The sequence below is a fragment of the Perca flavescens genome, chromosome 22 (genome assembly GCF_004354835.1).
Source record: "Perca flavescens isolate YP-PL-M2 chromosome 22, PFLA_1.0, whole genome shotgun sequence".
In the NCBI taxonomy this organism is placed as follows: Eukaryota; Metazoa; Chordata; class Actinopteri; order Perciformes; family Percidae; genus Perca; species Perca flavescens.
In genome coordinates this window covers 10,185,627-10,207,320 of record NC_041352.1, presented here as the reverse complement: position 1 = coordinate 10,207,320, position 21,694 = coordinate 10,185,627, and positions in this window count along the sequence as shown.

Sequence of the window (21,694 nt, the reverse complement as noted above, 5' to 3'; positions counted from 1 at the left end):
GTCCCCTGCTGATCGCGGTTACGTGTCAGTTAAACTTTTTCATCTCCAGTCCTATCTGTATTTGTGAGAAGTGGCGCTGTCCTGAGTTGAAAGAGTAGTTTACGGCTTTATTATTGAGTTAATAGGCGTGTGTGTTCGTGTTGGCCGCTGTCCATTTCCTAAGGTTCTGAAATGCCAACATTTTTTCTTTAAAAATCTTTTTTTAAAGGGTGTGCGCCCATGAGCACCCACGGAGGAAAACATAAATCGGCGCCTATGCTCACAGTATCTTAATATGATATAGCTCCTGGCCTTTGTGTCATATCTCAATCGGCAAAAAGTGTTGTTGCACATTTCTGATCCGTCTTTACCACAGTTCGCACGCATTTGCTCGGAGGGCTAACTTGGCTTGTTTACTATATTATGTACGTTGCTGTCACCCTTAACATCCCGCCGAACCCTGTTAACGTGAGAAGAAAAGGAACAAATATTTGATTACTGTATTAAACAGCCAATTAGGATTCGACTGACAAAGGTTAAGTAAGGATTGTGGCTTCAGGTAAATGTTAATAAAGTAACACCTCTGGTCTCGTGCTTTAGGGCAGTTTTGACTTTTTCAATATCTAAAACCACCACGATACCACGATATTTCCCTAACCTTAAGTGCTGTGAGTGCCTAAACCTAAAAAATTAAAAATATAAACGTTTAATGCTGTTTTAGTTGCTAAAATCCCCCAAAAAACTAATTAAATGCATTGTCAGCAAACCTATTTTGTGTTAACAACAGTTCCTCATGATGTTAATAGAAAATGTAATACAGCAGCATTCAATTTCTATTTGCCGTTGCAAATTAGCATATGAATGTACTTTCTAGAAGACAGGGTTGGGTTAAGGCATGTCTAGCATTAGGCATCTAAAACATTTGGTTAATATTAGGGAAATATCATTATAGTTAATTAAAAGGCAAGCGTTAATTGCAGGTCTATAACAGGACACAAACCCCAGTCACCTGAATGAAAGTCTAGACGCCCACATACCACCCACCCCAACCTTCTGCCCCACTGAAGGGCACACTACCTCCTATGTTGGCACTCAACGTTGATCGGGAGGTGAATAATTCCTGGGGATACAACCTCTAGAACTGTTCCAACATACTGCATATCAAAGTACTGTAACTTTGTATCATACAACAATGTGGATTTAAGCTCAGTTTTTTGGGCACACTTCTTCTCTGGCTTAGAAAGAATGAGCATTGCGTCTCAAATTTCGAACAGATTATTAAAAACTGCGTAACGTGGTGATCAGCATGTAAAACGTCAACCATTCACATGATTCATGTCATTACTTGAAAGTATTAACACAGATCTTCATGACCCACGTACTCTTAGCATATGTGTGTTACGATCTTGGCTTGTTTTGCTTGTGTGTGTGTGTGTGTGTGTGTGTGTGTGTGTGTGTGTGTGTGTGTGTGTGTGTGTGTGTGTGTGTGTGCGCGTGGTCGAGTGCGTTTGTGCAAACTTCACTCTCTTTCTCTCTTGGTCTCCAATAATGAGCATGTGCACCTTTTCTGCCCGGGGCCTTCATACACAATTTAGCCAGAAAGCCATAGCTGATCATGATTTAGCTTTTGACACAGCTCGCCCCGAGGCAGGAGGGGGGACTAATACAGATATCTGACTCCCAGACTGCGATGGAGGGAAGGAGAGGGAGAAAGTGAGAGGCCTTTTATTGACTAAATGATAAAGAGCTTGGTAATGATAAATAACAGTCATTTTATTGTAGAATTCCCCAGAAAAGACACATTCTACACAATATATAAAAAGAGAAATAATAGACGGGGAAGTTGCTCGCCGGGGTCTCGACGCGCTCGCTCCCTACAGAGCCGGCCATTGTTAAACTCCAATATTCCTTGGCTGGGGTGGAGGTCACAAATTGTGTTAGAAGGACCTGCTGCTATGAATACTACATAAGGCTGATGCAGAGTGGCAGCGTCATCCCAGTCTCTGGCATTAGGAGGAGGGCCCAGGCAAGACAGCGCCAGTCTTGCCCATGGGCATCTCTCTCTCAGTATCTCTATTCTGTTTGTCTCTCTCTCTCTCTCTCCCTTAGTGCACTGACTCTCCGTCGCTCTCACTCTCTCTCTCTCTCTCTCTCTCTCTCTCTCTCTCTCACCCTTTCTTCCTCTCTTTTTAATCTGCTCGCTTTCTGTCTCTCAGCATGGTCCTTGCACTGTTTTCCCAGCACATCAGGGTGTCAGGGGAGCCTGTCTCTGCTGCTTTTGCTCTCTGCCGCCTCCAAGTCTCCAGGCCTCAGCTATCACTAAGACAAGATGGCTGACCCTCTAAGGACAGATAAAGTCCTGTGTGGTGCAGCGTGAATGACATTACGTGCAGGGTACAAGCTCAATTGGTTGGAGAAGCGATGAAATGAGATGGCATTGCCTGCGTTAATGCAATTTATGAAGAGCAATCCCTCTGTTTTAGCGTTAAAATAGAGAAAAATCACAGCTTGTGTAAACATATTATGTTCTTATTACCTCGGACCCATGATGGATAGTACTGTGGGCTGACCATCACCTTGAATTAAAGATCTTAACCTTACATTTTGTTTCACTTTATCTTTTAACATCACCCACTTTGAATGCATAGTATCTTGAAGCAGCGATCCAGTTGTCCACTGTCTGATCCAGCTGTGCTATCTGCTGGGAAGTTCCAGCTCTGTTGGTGTGAGAGACTGGTGGCAGCTAGTGTGTGTGTTTGCCTCAGGATACCTCTGCAGCTCTGCAGTTCTTGAATACTGAGTGGAGAGTGGCCCAGAAATGAGCAGTCAAATCCAATTAAATTACTCAAATTAAATTGTACAATGGTTATGGAATACCTGATCGAATTACTCATATTCAGGGGATTTCGACAGCAACCAATTAGTTCAAAGTATAAAGTTCACACGCTCAAATTAACACCAAGAGAGGACAGGGCCTTTATTTGAGGGAAATGATACATCATAATTACATCACGTTGGAAAAAATCACAAATTATACAGTATGCATTTAATAAGAAAATGGAAATGGTTAATAGGTCTTGATAAGACAAATCTAGCCCTGTCAACACGGCAAGGTTGGCTAAATTAAAGAGGAGAAGTTATTATTGTTTTAAAGGAGCTTAAGGGCCAATTTTTGCTCAGTCAAAACACAGGCACTCAGAATGTAGTCGTCCCCCCCCACCCCTGTCAAAAACAAGAGTAAAAGCCAACATAAAAACTGTGCAGACTGCAGTTAACTCCCCTCCTCTGGTAATTGAGATATGTTGAAGACGCTGGTCCGACAGTTAACAAGATTTAATTGTGAAGTAGGTCTTTCTTGTTAGATTGGCCAAAATAGACACTCTGTCATTTCCTCAATAATGATGGAATTCTTTATAAACTCCTGGCTTAATTGTACAAGGGACTTCCTGACCTTTTTTTACATTTTAAATTTAGCTTCTCAAGGTGCCTTCCCAAGGTGAAACACGTGAGTAATGAGATACAAAATCAGCCCGTTAATTGACTCTCAGCAAATTTAGATCTGCAAGACCAACGTATAGATTTCCCTCTTTTAAAAGTGAACCATTTTAGCTAATAAAGTTATTAATCTTGCCCATACAGTAATTATCTCTGTAATTATGCTGTAATTGCACATACATCAAGGCCACCTCATATAGCGGGAGGGCTTGAGCTTACCCCTTATGATTTTCCTCATATCATGTAAAGACATTACTCACAGAATCTCAATGGAAATATTGACATTGAAATTAGTATTGTGATTTTTTTTTTTTTTATGGCTAAGGTATGCCAAATTGTTGATGTTTCATGCACTGTACAGGGGGATTAAACAACAGCAACTATATTGCTTAAGATTCTGTGGCAGCCATATTAGTAACATCAAAATACACTTAAGCACTCAGACACACCCAGAACTGACCTTTCTACACATTTAAATCACTTGATTACAAGAATAAACATGCCTGCTTGCATGGACGGCATAGAGCCGCAGAAGTACCATAAACGGCGTAACATGATAATGCTGCTTTAATTACCCCTTGGTCAGCCCACTTACAAACCTATTGCCGCAGCAGTCAATATCCCCAAAGATCCATTCATGCCTCGGCTGATGGTTAACTTGGGAGCCTTTGCTGAGTGCTTTAGCCTAATTGATATCCTTATTTAGCAATGAGCCAGTGGGAGTCGGAGGGGAGTTAAATGGAGCAGTTTACCAGGCAGCGAGCACGCTAAACCAGATCCCTGACACCACCACCACGGCCTGCTGCAGCCCGGACCATGATTTATGCCAGCTAATTTAAGGTTTCAAAATTGATTAAAGCCACTTTGTTTTGTTTTCAACTAATAAATGCCCTCGCCATTTGTTCTTTTCGATAATCAGGACCCGGAGCAAGTTCAACCACAGATATTGTTTTACAGGAAATTGCACCTATTTATGACAGTTGACACTCCAAGGCCACAAACTAACACCGGGGGCCAGGTCACAGGAGAGGCTGAGACTTTAGCAGCTTCCTAAGGGCATATTGACCTACCCACTACGCATTCACAAATCCACAGATTACACGTGATCAACAGCACCTCTTCCTACATTATTCCCTACATTGTATCTGATTTATTTACACATGATGCAATATTTGAGACATGATTGCGAACACAGTCCGCACAGCTGCAGAAATTCACTCCATTCACTCTTAGCAGAGCAAAACAACAGGTATAACCCAACCTAGAATCGGAACAATGCATATCCAACAGGTCAAACAAAGCCATCGGGAGCAATGGGAAAATCTGATTCTTCTTTTAAACTGGGTTTGTAGGTCTCTCCCTCCTGCCTGTCTCCCCAGATATGTCTCCCTTAACAGCTCAAAGTAATTAGCAACGACCACATGCCAAAGGTAGGGTAGCTACCGTACACAAAGTAGGCAGACCTTATCTTTAATTTGAGACAATGAGATGCTCTGTGGGGGCTTGTGGAGAGCTGGGAGCTATAAGGTAGACTCCCCCTCCCAAGGTCGCTTCAGTGAGACAAGCCAGTCTGGAGACAAAGGATACCCGCTGTATGTGAGCGCACATTACGACAGTTTAATTATCAATTTTAGAAGCAACCCCTTTTCCCGCAAAGCAAAGGTTGAGCCTTTTAGCATTGGGCATTAGCATCTGAAAATGTTAAATGACTTGTTGCCAAAGTGCATCTGTAAACAAGTCTCTTTCTCACTGTTTCAAACTTTGTTTTTGAGTGATACCCCCGAAAGCCCTCCAGGGCTTCCCATTAGTCACAATGTTGAGCACAATGCTCAGCCACAAAATGGCCTCCTATCTTGGAAGAGCGCCGTCAGCCCATTCTTTATACTGTCAGGATGAAGAAGAGCACAAAAACTCAGAGTCAATAAAGTCATATAAAATGCTTGATATCGAAACATGGTGCGCCCACGTGACTGATTAAGCGTCCAGGTCCAGTTGTGATGCTCTCGCATCTCGGTGGAGGAAAAAGGGGGAGGGAGGGAGGGAGGGAAGGGGAGGGAAACATAATACAGAAACCTTTGTAAAGACTGTACAGGGTTTTGTTATGGTTGCTTATGTTTCTGAGGCATTCTGGTTGTTATTATGTGTTATGTTTTACAGTTTTATTAAAAAAAAAAAAAGACTCAGTAGTGGTTTAAAGGTTGTCTTTAAGCTTTACATTTGAGACTTGATATTTCAGTGGAACATTATTATTTTGCTTTAGCTTGACTATAGTAATCGGTGTAGTCAAACATGGATGGTATCTTTATAATAACACCCAGTGAGAAAGGTGAAATACATTTTGACAAATTCCATACCGTGGTTAAAACATACTTTTACAATTACTTTAACTTTACTTCTTTTGTCAGAAAAATGTCTGGCAGGAGAGGTTGCAGCGATGTTTTTTTTTTTTTTTTTGTTCTCCAGCCATGAAGTCAATACCGACTCAGACAAAGACAGTAGGATGAAAAAAGGGAATGACAGAGATTAAAAATGAAAGAGAGTGCCACTTTTTGTCCAGATAGTGGTTTTCAGCCTGCAGCGTCTGACTGGTCTTTTCTAACTAAAATACTCTTGCAGCATTTGATCAAACTGAAACTTAAACATACTTTATGCTTCAGACAGATCTCCATAAGTTAAAAGGTCTTCCAAATGAATGTCTAAAAGTTGGCGATGGCACTTGAAATTTGCCTAAAAATATATTGGCTCCATGAGTGCAGACTGTTACCGCTATAAAAACGGACATTTCTGCTGGGTCCAAACATGACAGGAATTTTACTGTTTTAATGGGCCTGAGTCAAATTCAATTTCCACCTCAGACGATTTGAAACCACAGCTATAACGTATTTCAACACTCACAATCTGATGCCACGATCTGATAACTGAGAACTTGGTATCAGATTTGCTATTCCCCACACGGTATTTGGACGGCATTAAACTTCTCAGAGTATCGTATACAAACACTCTCTGTCAGGCTGCAGCTCCAATTTGACGTTAACAAAGAAGCATTCCTCACTTGAGTGAAGCACCAACTTGACATGAATATTTTTTTGAACATGCAGGAGGAGAAAGTGGAATGAGAGAGAGAGAGAAAGAGAAAGAGAGAGAGAGAGAGAGAGAGAGAGAAGAGAGAGAGAGAGAGAGAGAGAAAGACTGTGCGGTTTTGGACAGACCGTGTTAAGATCAGTGCTCGAGGCTACGCAGGTTGCTATGCGCTGAAATGCTAATAAGCTTCCTGGCTCTCGGTGCAGGTCGGCTAGCCTGTGCCGACTCGTCTTGACACTTCACACACATGCTGTCTTCCACCCTTTTTAATCATTTTTGATAGGCCTCCCTGGGATGCCATCCACTTAATTTGAAAGGGTTGAGCCACCCAAACATTTTCACCATCTTTAAATAGAGATCTGCCTTGACATGCCTGCTGCATTGTGACCCGACAAGGTGAAAAGCAGCGGTGTAAACTGCTGTTTGGGTTTAGGAGGATAATATTAGGCTGGTAGGGACTCGTAGGGAAGATGGGTGAGTGATGCTGAAGTGGGTAAATAGAAGAGACAGGGGGATTTTAACAATACACAAGCAGTCAACACAGGTGTGGATGATTAACCCTTACTTTGTTTATAAGCTTATTTCCTTTTGTCAACCATTCACATCATATTTCACATCATATTCCACAAAGAAAGGGCGGTTGAACCTCTGAGAATCTTAAGAAGGCTTAAAATGAAAGACAAAATATTAAAATGTATGGATTCTGGAGGGATGTAAAATAAAAACTACTGATTTAAATAAATACAATATGGGTAAAATGTAATAAAGGCAGCATAGTGTACCAGTGACACTTCCAAATGAGTTTGCAAAATCATTTTTGATTTTGAGAGACTGTTTGAAAATGTGTATTCCCTGACAGAGTTTAACAGCCACTGTCCTCCTCTATATATCTTATAATTCTCTATGAAACATCTCAGAGCCTGCAGCCAACATAGTATGGTCAGAAATGAAGCCCGGGCCATGTCTTATGATTCATAGGGAAGAAATAACATATTTTATTGGAGTGTGAGAGATTTATTTACTGCCGTTGTGTCAGATATGTAAGGGGACACAATCACCAGAGATTTCACCATCCAATTTGCCAGTGTACTCTTCTATAAACATCAGTCAGAAGAAATGGGACAAATTCTACTGAAAATAATCATAAACAAACCATCATAAACAAGCATTTGGGAAATTGTCAGGAGACGCTCTCGACGATGACTATCCGCTCAGAGTCAAAGGCAGAAAAGCCCAAAAGGCAAGTGGGGATGTCTGTGTGCTATATGATATTACTGTGACTCGCAAGATAAAGATAGCATACATTATTGGTTTAGACTGGCTAAGAAAGAGAGAGGGAGAGACCAGTATAAACAGAGAGCGGGGGCGAGAGACAGACACATATAGACAGAGAGGGAGAATGTTCAAATATATTGCCTCTTAGCAAAGGCACAGATAGCTTTGAGCCCCCTTCTATGTTAAACAGCTGGAGCTCTCCATGAAAACCACATTGAACTCTACAACAAGCCTGCTTGTTAGTTTCTAACAGGGATTGAACCAGTTTAATACCCTCTGTGCTCCACTTGCACCCCGTGAAACATGTACAGTAAACCATCATTTACTCCAGTCGAATTTAGTTGTGTGTATTTGCATGCAGAGAGGCACGTGTTTAAGACGCAGTAAACAGAATTGCTGTGTATGCTTTCACCAACAACAAAAGAACAAGTTTTGCGATCATGGCCGCAAACCAGCATGTAACCAAAAGCTGGGGAAGGAGGCACTGACATAATTATTAATTAGTCGATATTACTGAATGGAAAAAGTCTGTCTTTGGTTTCCTCCCTAGAGCTTAATCGAACGCAGCCAAGATGAAGCTAAGCTAAACAACACCAGGCAGTTAATCTCAACTACCATACAGTTCAGATGCTGATAATGTCCACGGGTCTTAAGTGAGCGAGCGGGGCCCATGTTTTTTAGATTTACTTGTTTGCTGTTGTTTGCCGTCTTTAAGTGGTCTTTTATTAAAGCCAGCCATCTTCCATAGAGTCCTAATGCATTTCCCTATTCCGATGCTAATGACGGCCTAAGAACGCATTATTCAGCATTAGTTTCACTTTGTCACTTTGCGACAACGCGGCGCAAATGACGGTATTAGTATTTTGAGTAACTTATCAGGAGCAGACAGCTGAAGAGAACAAATCAACTATCTGTAAAAAAAAACAAAAGACATAATGTAGATTGCTTTATTGTTTTTAAATGGACCATGACCATGTAAAAAACATACAACACAATAAAAGGACGACTAACTATTTGTCACTTGAGTACATGTTTGCAGACAGCCCTACGAGGAAAGAGATGACTGGCAAAAACAAAGGACATGTGTGGACCTAACGTGAATGGGTGCTTGCATGTGTTTGCATTAATAAGTAATCATGCATAATGTGTCTAACATGTAAATGCGTTCAGACGTGAACATTAGTATGTTGTGTATGTGCTGTTGTGCCTGACTGTATTTGAATGCATTTGTATCAAAGGTTTATGTCTGTGTGTGCATTAGTCTTTTTATCTACCTGTGTGTATAGCTCCTGCCTTTGTGTGTGTGTGTGTGTGTGTGTGTGTGTGTGTGTGTGTGTGTGTGTGTGTGTGTGTGTGTGTGTGTAGGCTGAGGACTCCCCACTGACCTGCTGTTTGGCTACAGACAGACAGAATCTAACTGGCCATATTACTGTTCTTACCCTGCCATCTGCTGGCTCACATCATTCCAGGTCCCGCATCCATCCCTCCGTCATAACTCCACCTCTCTTTCTCACACACACACACACACACACACACACACACACACACACACACACACACACCTCTCCTTTGCTGTCTCCTTCTTTTTTTCTCTCTTCCTCTATGTTTCTCTTTGCTTTACTAAGTTCATCTTTGTCCCGTCTTTTCTACCTCTTTTCATTCCTCTTTACACAGGAGCATCATCTGCCCTCCACGTCCATTTACATCCCTCTTTCCTCGGGAGAAAGAGAGAGAGAAAGGGGAGAGAGCAGAGGCACTAAAGGGGAGCGGTGGACAATTGTTATCGAAAAATAAGCATGGTGTTTGAAAGGGACTTTAATTGAGGCATTCGTTATATTTGAAAAGGTGAACTCCTGAGGGGACGGAGGGAGAGGAGCGGCGACCCTATTCATATCCACAGACATTCATGAAGAATGGCATCTTTTGACTTTCCCTTTTAAAGCCATGCAACCTTAAATGGCCTAAATATAGAGGAGGGGAGGCAGACACGGTAATTCCCTGCACCTTGGGGGGCGCCACCAGAGTACGGGACAGTGGGATACAGCCGAGGACTCCAATTAAGAATGAGTGAAGGTGCAGCCACCCAAAATAGAGAGAAAATGTCCTCTCTACAAGCCTCTGAAGGGGATGTCAATCCATCTCTTTTCTTTCTATAACCCGTCTGTCTGCTTCCTTTTTAGTTTTTCCCTTCAGGTTTCCGTTTTACACTCACTTCTTTCTGTCTTCCCCTTTCTCTCCCTCATTCTGTCTGTGCAGTAATCATGTCATTAATAATGCGAGGGCCAGATGATTGTCCTGCTAATACCAGTTGTCCGGTCTGTATTTCTACAGCTTAACTTGGGAGGAAGTCGACAGGGTGCTCGTTTGTTGTTGTTTGGTAAGGTCAGTTCTTTATGAGCCCTGCACTTCCAGCGAAGCAGACGACCCCTCATGTTTTCTCTTACTATATTTTGTCTGTCTGACCGTCGAGTTAAACTTAGATTGTTAGTTTATTGTAAAGTTGTTGCACACGGACAACAGCTCGAGGCAACACTCAGTAGCTTTGTGGGGTTTTGTCTTTGCGCTGTCTCTCCAATTTCATAATGTTTGCAGATCTGTGTCCTTTCTGAGGAAGATGTTGCCCACGTGTGCAGTTCCGTATTGACAGCAGTGATCACCCTTTAGCATCAAACTTCTTCCTCCTGTCATTTGATGTCTTATGCAGTTTCGCTGTGACTAAGTGATGAAGTCTTCCTGTATTATTAGTAAAAAGTTTTATCCCTACGCTTTGGGAAATACCTGCAGGCACTGCTCTGTGTAAGCATCCTTGATGATTTATGCAATGTAACTGTAACCAAGGCGGCATCCTTGATGATGAAGTTATAAAACTTTGTTGGAAGTAGCATACCCACAGAAGGTATTTATCATCAGCTTTCCTTTTTCGTGAAAACTCATTGAATAAGATATTGGAATGCTGTAAAAGTTGGTGACAGCTACTTGTTGATAAAATAAGGTTCTTTTGTCCATGCTTGATGAGTAAATTAAGATAATATTTCAGCAGGAAAGAGAAAAGCGATGCCAGCTACATGGAAGAGTTTGACTGCTCAATAATTATAAGGCTCCAAGACTTGGTTTTCTGCTCACTAACTCCTGATTGGGTGAAGGAAATGCGTCAATTAATGTGTGTCAGTAATCACCAAGAGATTGTTAAGCTCCAAGAAAGCTACTTGACATTCCACGTTGGATGGGACAAGGCATGTTCAGCTTCATGACTGAGGTTTGACTGGTTAAGTGGTGCAGTGTCAAACAGGGTGAATGAAATCATGACAGCCAGATTATAAGACACAAGTATTCCGGGGGGTGAGGGCGGGGGGGGAGATGTGCATGTGCAAATATGAAAAGATATGAAATGAGCAGCACATGGATCACACACACTGATCTTACAAAATCCTTGATAACAATGCTGATAATAATCACGGCTCAGTCATAATAACCAGCCTGTTATTCATTGAGCTGCTTGCCAAAGAAAATCCATTCTTTGTTATATTTAATTTTGACTTTTACAGTGAGTCATAAAAATCTCCAGTCAGAATCAGAGGCGTGCTGGCCAAATCTCACATCCACTCGTAATGAGTGGGATGTTTGTCTTGAGCCTAGCGGGACGTGGTTTAAAGCTGCATGTCTAAATAAAGTCCATTATTGGTTAAGATTAAAAATGTATGTGATTAGAGTTTTATTTGACCAATATTTAGTTTGGGTTGTCACCTTAGCACCTAGTAGTCCTGAGGAGTCGTGTCAGTAACAAGCACACAAACACACTTAAGACACGCTTGACACACCGGTACAGTAAGCGCGTATACCTATTTCTTACCATGCATAGGCAAATACACAAACTTTCTACACTCCGTAAATCCGTCAAATAAGAAAAAAAAAGTTCTGGCAGCTCATTACCCAGACTTTGTCTCGTAATTAAAAACAGAAACTTTGTGTGTAGCTATAGTTCAAACACAGAACATTTCCTGTAATTTAAAATTTGAAATTGTCTCATACAAAGCTGCTCAGTCAGTAAACTTTTGAAAAGAAAACCGTTCTTTAATCTCCCAAACCAACCTCCGTGGCTGACAAAAGTTGTCGAAGCACAAATTATGCAATTTGAAATGTACTGTATGGACCTGTCCGGTAAAATATACATTATATATACATACAAGACACAAACAGATTCATGTGCATGATGCACACACACAGACTCAACCTCCTATACTCTGCGCACCCAAACAGCCCTTCAACATCTCATAATTATGTAAATAGTGCACACTGAGCCAACCTCGAACCCTTCAAAGTGGCAGCAGCAGTACCGCAGAGCTATCCTATGTCTGTTCTCAATTCTAATTTTTCACAATTTATTTGCTGAAACTTTAATCTTCCTAAAGTCTTACATGATTTATTATGTGTACTATAGCTTTGATACTACGTTCTACTTGTAGAAGCTGCTGCACTGGATTGCACAGCAAAACTCATTTGCAATAAATGCACATTTCTAATATCAGAGAGCACGTTCTGAGCAAGTGACCAAGTTGAGGTGTGATCTGTTATTTAGACAGGTTGGATGCACTTCCTCACAGCCTGAAATTTCCCCCAGGGCTTTCTTCCATTTCTCAGTGTCATGGATTTGAATCTTTTTACCACTGAACTCTTACAATTACTGAACATTCATCACCTGCCTACCTTCTTAGCTACCTAGATACTGTATGGAGACCAGAGATATGGGACAGACTGGTGCAGCCGGGAATACCAAGTAACACTACTGCTCACACAGTAATGAATTCTTACATTCTGGGATAGCAGGACTGTTTTTTTCTTGTTTTGGTGTCTGTGTGTGCAGGTTATGAGAGGTTTGATCTCATATGTTTATCAATATCTTCAATCATTTAATTTGAAATGTTGATATTACATGCTAATAATCACAAAATTGACCCAGTTTGGGTCCCAGTTTGCAAATACTGGCTTAACTTTTCCTAGTATTAATATAATGTTTTGACCCAATTTTAGTGTTATTTTTTTTTTTTTTATTACTGTTGGGTTGTTTACCTTTATTTATATTGAACTAGAAAATGGTTAAAATATGTAGACCCAGTGTGAGACACAACAAGATCAAGTTTTAATATAAACTGTCACAGATCTATTGTTAGTTATACAAAAGCAATACAAAAAGCATGTTGGATTCAAAACATATAAGCAATTAGTAAGATTTAACAAAAATAGCACTAACACTGCCTCAAAACATTGGGTACTGGCTAAAGTTACAGTAGTGCGTTTGTGACCGAGTGATTTTTAGTATGTACATTGTTTTATGTACAGTCACTGGCCACACTATCAATTTGTTTTCATTAATTTATCCAATACTGTCTATCCTCTAAAATAACCGGAAATGATCTTTGTTATCACACATTCCCCACTGTGCCTACAATGACTTATAAGCAAATGCCACTGTATTTCTCTGCAGCTTCCCCCTCATGAATAAAAGGCCTTCTCTTTGAGGGGAGAGGATTTTCCCCCCCGTGGCACTCCCACTCACGCCCTCCAGTCCCTTGTGTTACTCACGCTCACTTGTAGAAGTCCCTTAACGCTGACCCAGAAAGCATAAATATATTATAATCTCATCACCTGTCCATTTATACAGGTGTCACCCTGCCTCGCAACTTGATTTCCAGAAGGGCAGCAGTTTTTCCTGTGGCGGCGATTGAAGTCACAGCATTATTATCAGGCAAAATGTATTCATGATAGCAGAGGTCCGAGTGCCCTGTGGGCTTTGTAATATAATACCAGACCTCTTTATCAAATTTAACAGTTTATTGGAAACAGCTTGTACACATGATTTAGGCACGGGACGGTGCGGCAAGGCTCCGGGTATCCTTCTAACACACCTCCCACACACACCAAACACACCCAAATGCGCGTATACACACAAACACATGTCGTACACACAGTGACGCTCAAACACACACGCATTTACTCACACATCTCCCTCCTCTTCTTGTGCAGAGCCACAGCTCTCCTCCACTCCACATCATATCTGATGCAAACCTCTCATTGGAGGAGGCAGCGGTTTTCGGTGGAGGTCTTTTGTGCGCTTTGTTGTTTGTTTTCTCTAAAGAGCAGGGTGATAACAAAAGCGTGACGTGACAAATGGACTTTGTGCCCCGCAGCCAGATTCAAGTGATAGGTTACTGAATGGGAGCTACCCTCCTATCTCATTTATATATATAAACACACACACACACACACACACACAATGGGCACACATGTGGATAAACTTGTATGCAAGCTGGCCTGTGTACAGACTTTAAAAATATAACTTTTATTTGTCATTTTACTTTATTTCAAATTGCCTCACCACTAATTTAAAATAACCTGTCAAAACATTTAGATTTAACTTATTTATTTTAAAGTTGTATATATGTGCGGCCATTAAAGAGGGTGTATCTTAAAGTTGATCAAGATTTATTAGGTGCACTTTTATAGAGTTTCTTTTTTTATATATTTGACACATTAAGTGTTGTCTTATCAAAAATCATGGAAGTGAAGAGCCTAAGTTAAATTATCATGCTTTTATTTTTCCTCTGTTTTACTTGAAAGCATCCAGGAACTCCGTAAATGTGACGTTTCGACTCCAGTGTCACAATATACTCATGATAACAAGTCCTCCTCTCCTCTCTAAGATCTCCTATGGGGACGGTAAATAGAAACCATCAGTTGGCCGGCTAATGATTTAAAGGGATGGTCAGAGGTCGTACGCAGGCTATTAATGATCCCTTTTTAACAAAAAGCACGCACAGGATCCATCCAATCAGATTGAGTCGAGAAGTCACCCGGGGCCTCCAGAAGATCTGTCTGGTTAAAGTTAGACTGAGGAAGAGCAGAAGCTGAGCAATCTGCTGTGATGTCTGCGTGTGCATTAGTCTTTTTATCTACCTGTGTGTATTGCTCCTGCCTTTGTGTGTGTGTGTGTGTGTGTGTGTGTGTGTGTGTGTGTGTGTGTGTGTGTGTGTGTGTGTGTGTGTGAGTGCGTGCGTGTCCAAAGAACAGGTCAACTGCCTATCAATGCGTGTGAATGCCTGCATTAGCAATTTTATTTTCACTTGTTATACTTGAATATGATTATTACATATTATACTTTTAAAAAACAATTTCACTCTGTTTTATTGCAAAGAAACTCCCGCACACGTTCTGACTTACAAACATAGCTTGCAACGTTTCGCTACTAGACTAGAATTTTGCCTGATGATGGTCTAGTACCTAAACGTTGCCAGCTATTTAAATGAATTTGTTAGACATTGTGCAGGAATTTCTTTGGAACTTTTGACCTACTCATCGACGCACCTGGCGAAGTATTTGTCTGTGCTGACATGGTGTTTTATGTTTTTATTGTTTTTTTATGTCCGTAAAAAATGTTGTATCCATTGAAATTACTTTCAGTTTGTTGCATTTTACTGTAAAAACATGGCAACATGCAAGTAAAAATTCAAACCATATATCTTTTAAAGGCTGTAATATAATGAAAAAATCCTCTGAAAAAAAAAAAAAACTAGGTATTTTGGGCTGTGACAAGAACATTTGTTTACTTCATCGAGACACTTTCAAATTTGGAAGCACTCCTCTAAAAAAATATATATCTGCGTGAGTTTTTTTAAAGTGAAAATCACTGGAGCTCCAGATTAACCAGACACTATTGCCTCTGGATACAACAGTTAACATTCTACCCTGCTCATATTTGTTGGCAAAATTGCCTTATTCAGGATAATGGCTTAAAATGTTGCAGGCGTGCCATGGCTTAAAGGTTTTCGACGTGTTTATCAACTTTAAGTATAAACATTCATTAATCCTTTCAGCCATTTCTGCCCTCAACAGTAGCTTCCTGTATGACGGAGGTTATCTGCGCAACAATGAATAAGTTTCAAGCATGACTGACCCAAGACTTCTCGCTGTCAAATATAATCTTTGTTTGTATGTTAGTGGGTGTTCTTTTGGTTTTTAACATGTTTAGTCTTTGTCAACCTTTTTTACACTTATATTCTATTCTATTCCTGTAGCCTTTGACTAAGGCCCCCATCAGTCCTGTGGAAGTTAATTATGGGAGCCAAGCTGTTGAGGGGTTGAGAAGAAGCTTTTTTGCCTGAATACTGGATATACACCAAGTCTGGCAACGCCACCGAGCATTGTCTGCCGTGATAAAATATGGACGGAAGTGCTGCTAGGCAAATCGTTTATCAGCCAGGTTTAGCATGCACATGTGAAAATGAAAGACTGTGCAATCTGCATAGGTTGTGTGAGCTTAGTTTAGTGTAGCCAACACCGTTTGTTGTGTATAAATGGCATGCTGGCTGTCGCCCCTGTGGGACGTGATCAATCACACATTGCCTGCTTTGCTCTCTAACAGCTATGGGCAAATCTATTCAAAATATTCAAACTAACATTTCAGTCCCACCTTAACTGCATGCTTTGTACTTCCAGCGCCTTTGTTTGGCGCCTGTGTAAGAACCCAATTTTCCTCTCATATTCTAAATAATAAAAACCATAAACTTATCTCCAAACTCTTGTGGCCTCACCCATTTAGTACTAAAGCACTAATGGTCTATTATGATAATTACATCTAACATATTTCTTCAACCCCGGGACAAGCCTATTATATGGAGCATGAGCTGGCATGTTTGCTCTGTCACAAAGCGGCCTCTAAAATAACTCTGCATGCTCAGTTTAGTCTCCCATTCCCAATTTGCCTTAATGAGCCGATTCAAGCTGTCAGCTACTGAGAGAAAGGAGCCGTGATGACTGTCAATCTGTGGTGAGTAGAAGGGGAAGACGAGGCTGAATGGATAGACAGAAGGAGGGAGGAACAGAGAGAGGTTTAAGGAGGTGGGGAAAGGTCAGGCGCAGACTTCACTGGCAGCCACCAGAGCTTCAGGCAGAAGGAGGAGAAATCCTGTTGATGGCTGGTGTTCACAAGAAAAGCTACCTACAAACTTTGTTGATATTTAGTCTATTTTTGATAAAATAAAAAAAATCAGATGTTACAGTCACTTATAAATCATAAAAAGAGATTTTTGTTTAAATAATAAACATGTACCAGGGAAAGAAAAATTCAAGCAAGGTATAATAAATCTACATATCACTTTAGATTCAACTTAACATATCGTAATGACTTAATCATTGACCGAAACAATGTCATTCTCATAAAAAGCTAAACTCCCAGTGTTTTTGTCAATTTAGAGAGGAGACCTTTACTACATGGCTATTAACAAGTAATCACAAGAGGTGTAATAATGAAGACTGCCCTTCATTTTTGCAGAGGGCAAGGTAGACACCGGTGTCCAGCCGTCGTCTTCAGAGGAAATATGGAGGGAACTTAGGTGTTTGACGATGCGTTTAATTCACACAGGAATACATTAATATGATAGTCAGTGGAGCAGCAAAGCCCTCAAGTAAGGTTCTCTCATTAGTATGTTTCTCTATTTCTTTTTTTAATTATTCAACAAAAAAACGAGGAGCCACATGACAGATGTATTGACTGTCAAGAAGGAATGATTTGAATTTGAATTGTGCATATCGTGCAATTATGAGGGCTCATTTGTGTGTGTGAACAAAATATTTGCCTCTAATGAGTACTGGCTCTGAAGCTGGAGTCAAATGAAGGGGGTATAGTTTAATATGTATTCTCTCCTCAAGGATGCAGTCACATTGTGTGTGTTTGAATATCATGAATAGAAAATTAACACAATGTAAGAAATGACATCATTCTGAGTGTAAACAGCAGCCCAATACCTCAACACAGTGAGGTGGACCAGACAAAGTCTACCACGGTCCTCGGTTTCTCCGACTTCAAACGCATACCATTTAGAGTGTGCAATGCCCCATGCGAGCTTGATGCTTCTACAAGTCATTCTCAAATCATCTCGGTGGGCTATTATCTCACTCTGCCATTGTCAAAATTGGAAGGGTGAGGCTTTCATCATGCTTATGAGGTAAACACCTGATCTGCACACACTGGGGTATTGTCTTCTGGGCTCTGCTTGGACAGAAGAAAGACGCCAAGTGCACCAAAGTAGAGAATTATTTATGACAGTGCTGCACATATTCATTCAAAGAAAACGGTTTGTACTGTATGTAAACTACATCAACATTTCAGCAACAAAAGAAACATCTTTTTCAGCTTATCTGCAGTGCATTATAAAGTTTATCCAGCTGGTTTGAAAAGGTTTCATAAATCAAAGAGTTGTGAAATACATAAAAAAGCTTGCAAGTTATAAAAAAAAATAAAAAAGCATTTGCGTTCAAGAAGCAAAGCCTGGATTGAGTTTAATATATTCAAAACATGTTGCATCTTCAAACATTGACAAATATTGAGGTTTGTTGCGAGCAGTAGGGCGTGTGTAATGTATTCTGCGCTACATTTGACCTCATCTATTGGGGGGAAAGCTATAAATATGCAAGTACTGTAGTTTTTACTTGCTTTGTAGTCTCAGAATCTTTTTTTAAACATGGGCTCCTTAGCTGATTCTAATTATTGTCTCTTCTTAATTTTCCTTGACACAGTTAACCACACTGGGTTCCACTGCTTTGACTTGAGGTTAACACCAACCTCCTGCAAAAGGTTAGGCAGGTAATTCATTGCTTGATTAGGCTCACTCTGCAATTAATCACGCTTAAATGCATACCCTCGCAGAGTGATCATTTAGGAATGATGATTAATGAAAGCGTCAAATATTCCTCACGTTCGGCTTCTTATTGGGCGACTGCGGTAATGTGGGTCACGGCTGTCAAAAGAAGTACACTGCAGTAACCCTCGGCCGCTACTGTGATCGTGCTTACACGCCTTTAAACAGGGGTGAAGGTCTTGTGAGTTAATTCTCTCTATTTCTTTTTCAATTATTTTTTTTTGCTTGTGTGTCTTCGGCCCTCTTTGAAAAGCCAGCTGCAGTGCAGCGGAAGCGATTTCTGGGAACATCAAAATACAGGTGCAAGGTTGAGAGGACGAGCGGCGCACCTTGTGGGCATGTGAGACGACGTGTGAGATAGTTGCGTGTCAGTGATTGTTGAGTCAATTAATTATTGAACTTGGCAAGAGATCAATCGTTCCAGTAAGGTGATCCCATTTCCAACTGGCAGCATATCGAGACAGTAACCTATGACAATATTAATCACTAGCACAACAGCAGGCTAATTCCCACATGTAATTAGTCTACATTTTAATTCATTGAAAACTAGCACTTTTCTCTAAACTCGCTTAATTATGTACTTACACTTAATTATAGTCCCCCCCCCTCCTCGGTTTGTTTTCAGTGCCACAGATGGAAAAACATATTTATTTTTGGGTGGAAGAGATAAAATAAAAACTCCACCTGGGAAAGGAACGGCAGGTCTCTGCTGAGTTGTACTGCGTCTGGTAGGAATTTACTGGATTAGCTCAGTCACAAAATGTGAGATGAACCACATTGTCAATCACCCTCAGGGCAGAGCGAGAGAGGAAGAGCTGTCAATCAAAGCGGGTCTTCAATCGTCCCATTCACATCGCCTCCTGGAATCAGTCTCTCCCGCTGACTGCTCTTTGACATTTAACGCACTGGGGCCACGAAGATGGAGAGGAAAAAACATCCTCAGATCCTCCCTTTCTTTTTTTCTACCGCTCTGTCTGTCTGTCCTCAATCTTTGTGCTTTAGCGGAGGCAGATATGTGTGTTTAAAGTAATGACACTGTTCATTTAGCGCCAGACAGTGCAATAGCTGTGAGAAATAACTGCAAAGCAGACCAAAAAGTTGCTCTAACTCCTAAAGCGCTGTGGCAATAGGCATGTGGAGCATGCATTGAAAACAAAATAGATTGGACTTTGCAGAGTTATGTATCGTTTTCATTCTGACAAATTGACTTATAATATTCTGTTGCAAGAAAAAAAAAAAACACGACTTCCCTGAACAGTATCTCTTTTGGGCTTCTACTTTACTTGAGACGCATTATGAAATTCACACCGAGCACATCAATAAAATACAATGCATTTGCTAAAGCTCAAACAATAAATGCACCCAATTCACCAATCGAGTCGATAAAAAACAAAAAGAATCTGAAGAAACGGCTAATCTGCCGAACAGATAATACCTTCCTCCGCCTCTGAAAGATGCTGCGGGATGAAAAATCCAAGTGCAGTTTGTTGTCGTTTTTATGTTTTCTCTCCTCTTGTTTGTATTCCGGGGCAGCCGCCTGGCTCCGAGTGAGGTATACAGAGTCATTGCTCTTTTGGCTCCAGCCCTGACACCTTGTGCCCTGAAGTGTGGACTCCTTAGCCGCGATCTGATCAGCATCTTTATAGTTTATCAGCCTTGGGGTTCAATTTTGGCTTGGATGCTTTTACAAATGAACGCAATCACTGGTGAGCCTTCGCATCCTGATTGCATTGAGAGAAGCGGGTGGAGGAAAGTTTAGTGGATTACCGTGCCACTTGAGGATGGAGTACAAACACCGCGGCAGCTACAGTGGGGGCCGCCTGTGCCTCCCCTCCCCCCCCCCTGCCTGGGCTATTGGCACTAGCTGCTTGTACTCTGTCTTATTTCACTAAAATAATATAATTGTCTCCCATCTTATTGCTTGTAAAGCCATCTTCTGTCTGCAGGCGATGTGTGTGATCAATGCACTATCTAACAGAATCAATTCTTCCAGGAATACCTTGTGTTTGTGAAATGATTCCAGGCAGCAGCAGCAAAAAACGGAGCTAGAAGTGGGATCGTGTGGTACTCGGATTAGTTTAGCGACTTGGACCCTTCAGTTCACACTGAACAGTGTGGCTCTTTGCCCATTTCTCATGTAGTTCACTGTGTGTGTGTGTGTGTGTGTGTGTGTGTGCAAAATAGGTTTCCCAGGGAATTCACATTCATATTGCCAGCTATGGGCATCATCCCTCGAACATCTTCTAAGCAGTTAATTCCACTTGTAACTGCTACAGTATTTGGTCCCTTTGAGATGTTTTTCAACTGTGCTGCAAAATGGTAATACATGTCATGTCATCTGTCTGGTAATATAAAACAGATTTCCTGAATTTTGGGAAAAAAAAAAGTCAAAGAATTTGTTCTCATCACTTCTAGTATTTATTTATTCTTTGTATCACTCCAAATATGTATTTCAACAGTGTCAGTGATGTAACTCCTGAGCATTGTAGCATTAAAAATGTATAAAAACTTAATATTTAACACTTATATTAAAGCTATTAATTACATAAAACACTGTACACAACCAGAAACTAAGTAAATAAAGACATTGTTATGCACTGGCAGCATAATATCCCAGGCAATTAATGCAATTTCAATTAATAAAATCGCTTCCCAGTATTGCAACTTCCCTTGATCCAAAACCCCATGATTCATGGCTGCAATGACGGCACCGATCACATCACACTACAATGAATGAATTAATGTCCCACTGCCAATCCTGCCTGCCTGTTCCCAGTGTGCACCCCTCCTCTAATTCTACATCTAAACAATGATATCAAAAGTGAATTATAGGAGACCTCTGGGGTGGGATTGGGGAGAGTAATATGCCAAAAAACTATTACAGGGGGAAACTATGGGAATAGACCCCTCTGGAGGAGCAAAAAAAAAAAAAAGAGAGAGAATTGAGGAGCGGGATCAAGCCGAGGGGAACCATTTTGGCAGGTCAGGTTGTAATTGATTGTCAATGGAAATCTCTGTGGCGGTTGCAAGTTTGTCTTGTGTTTTTTTGCAGATTTCTTTCTGACGCAGAAATAAGAAAACATCCTGCAAAAGACCTGAGAAAAAGAGCATGATTGACATTTGGAGCATGTTGTTGTAATATAGTGTAAACTACTGGCTTTGAGAGCCTTTAG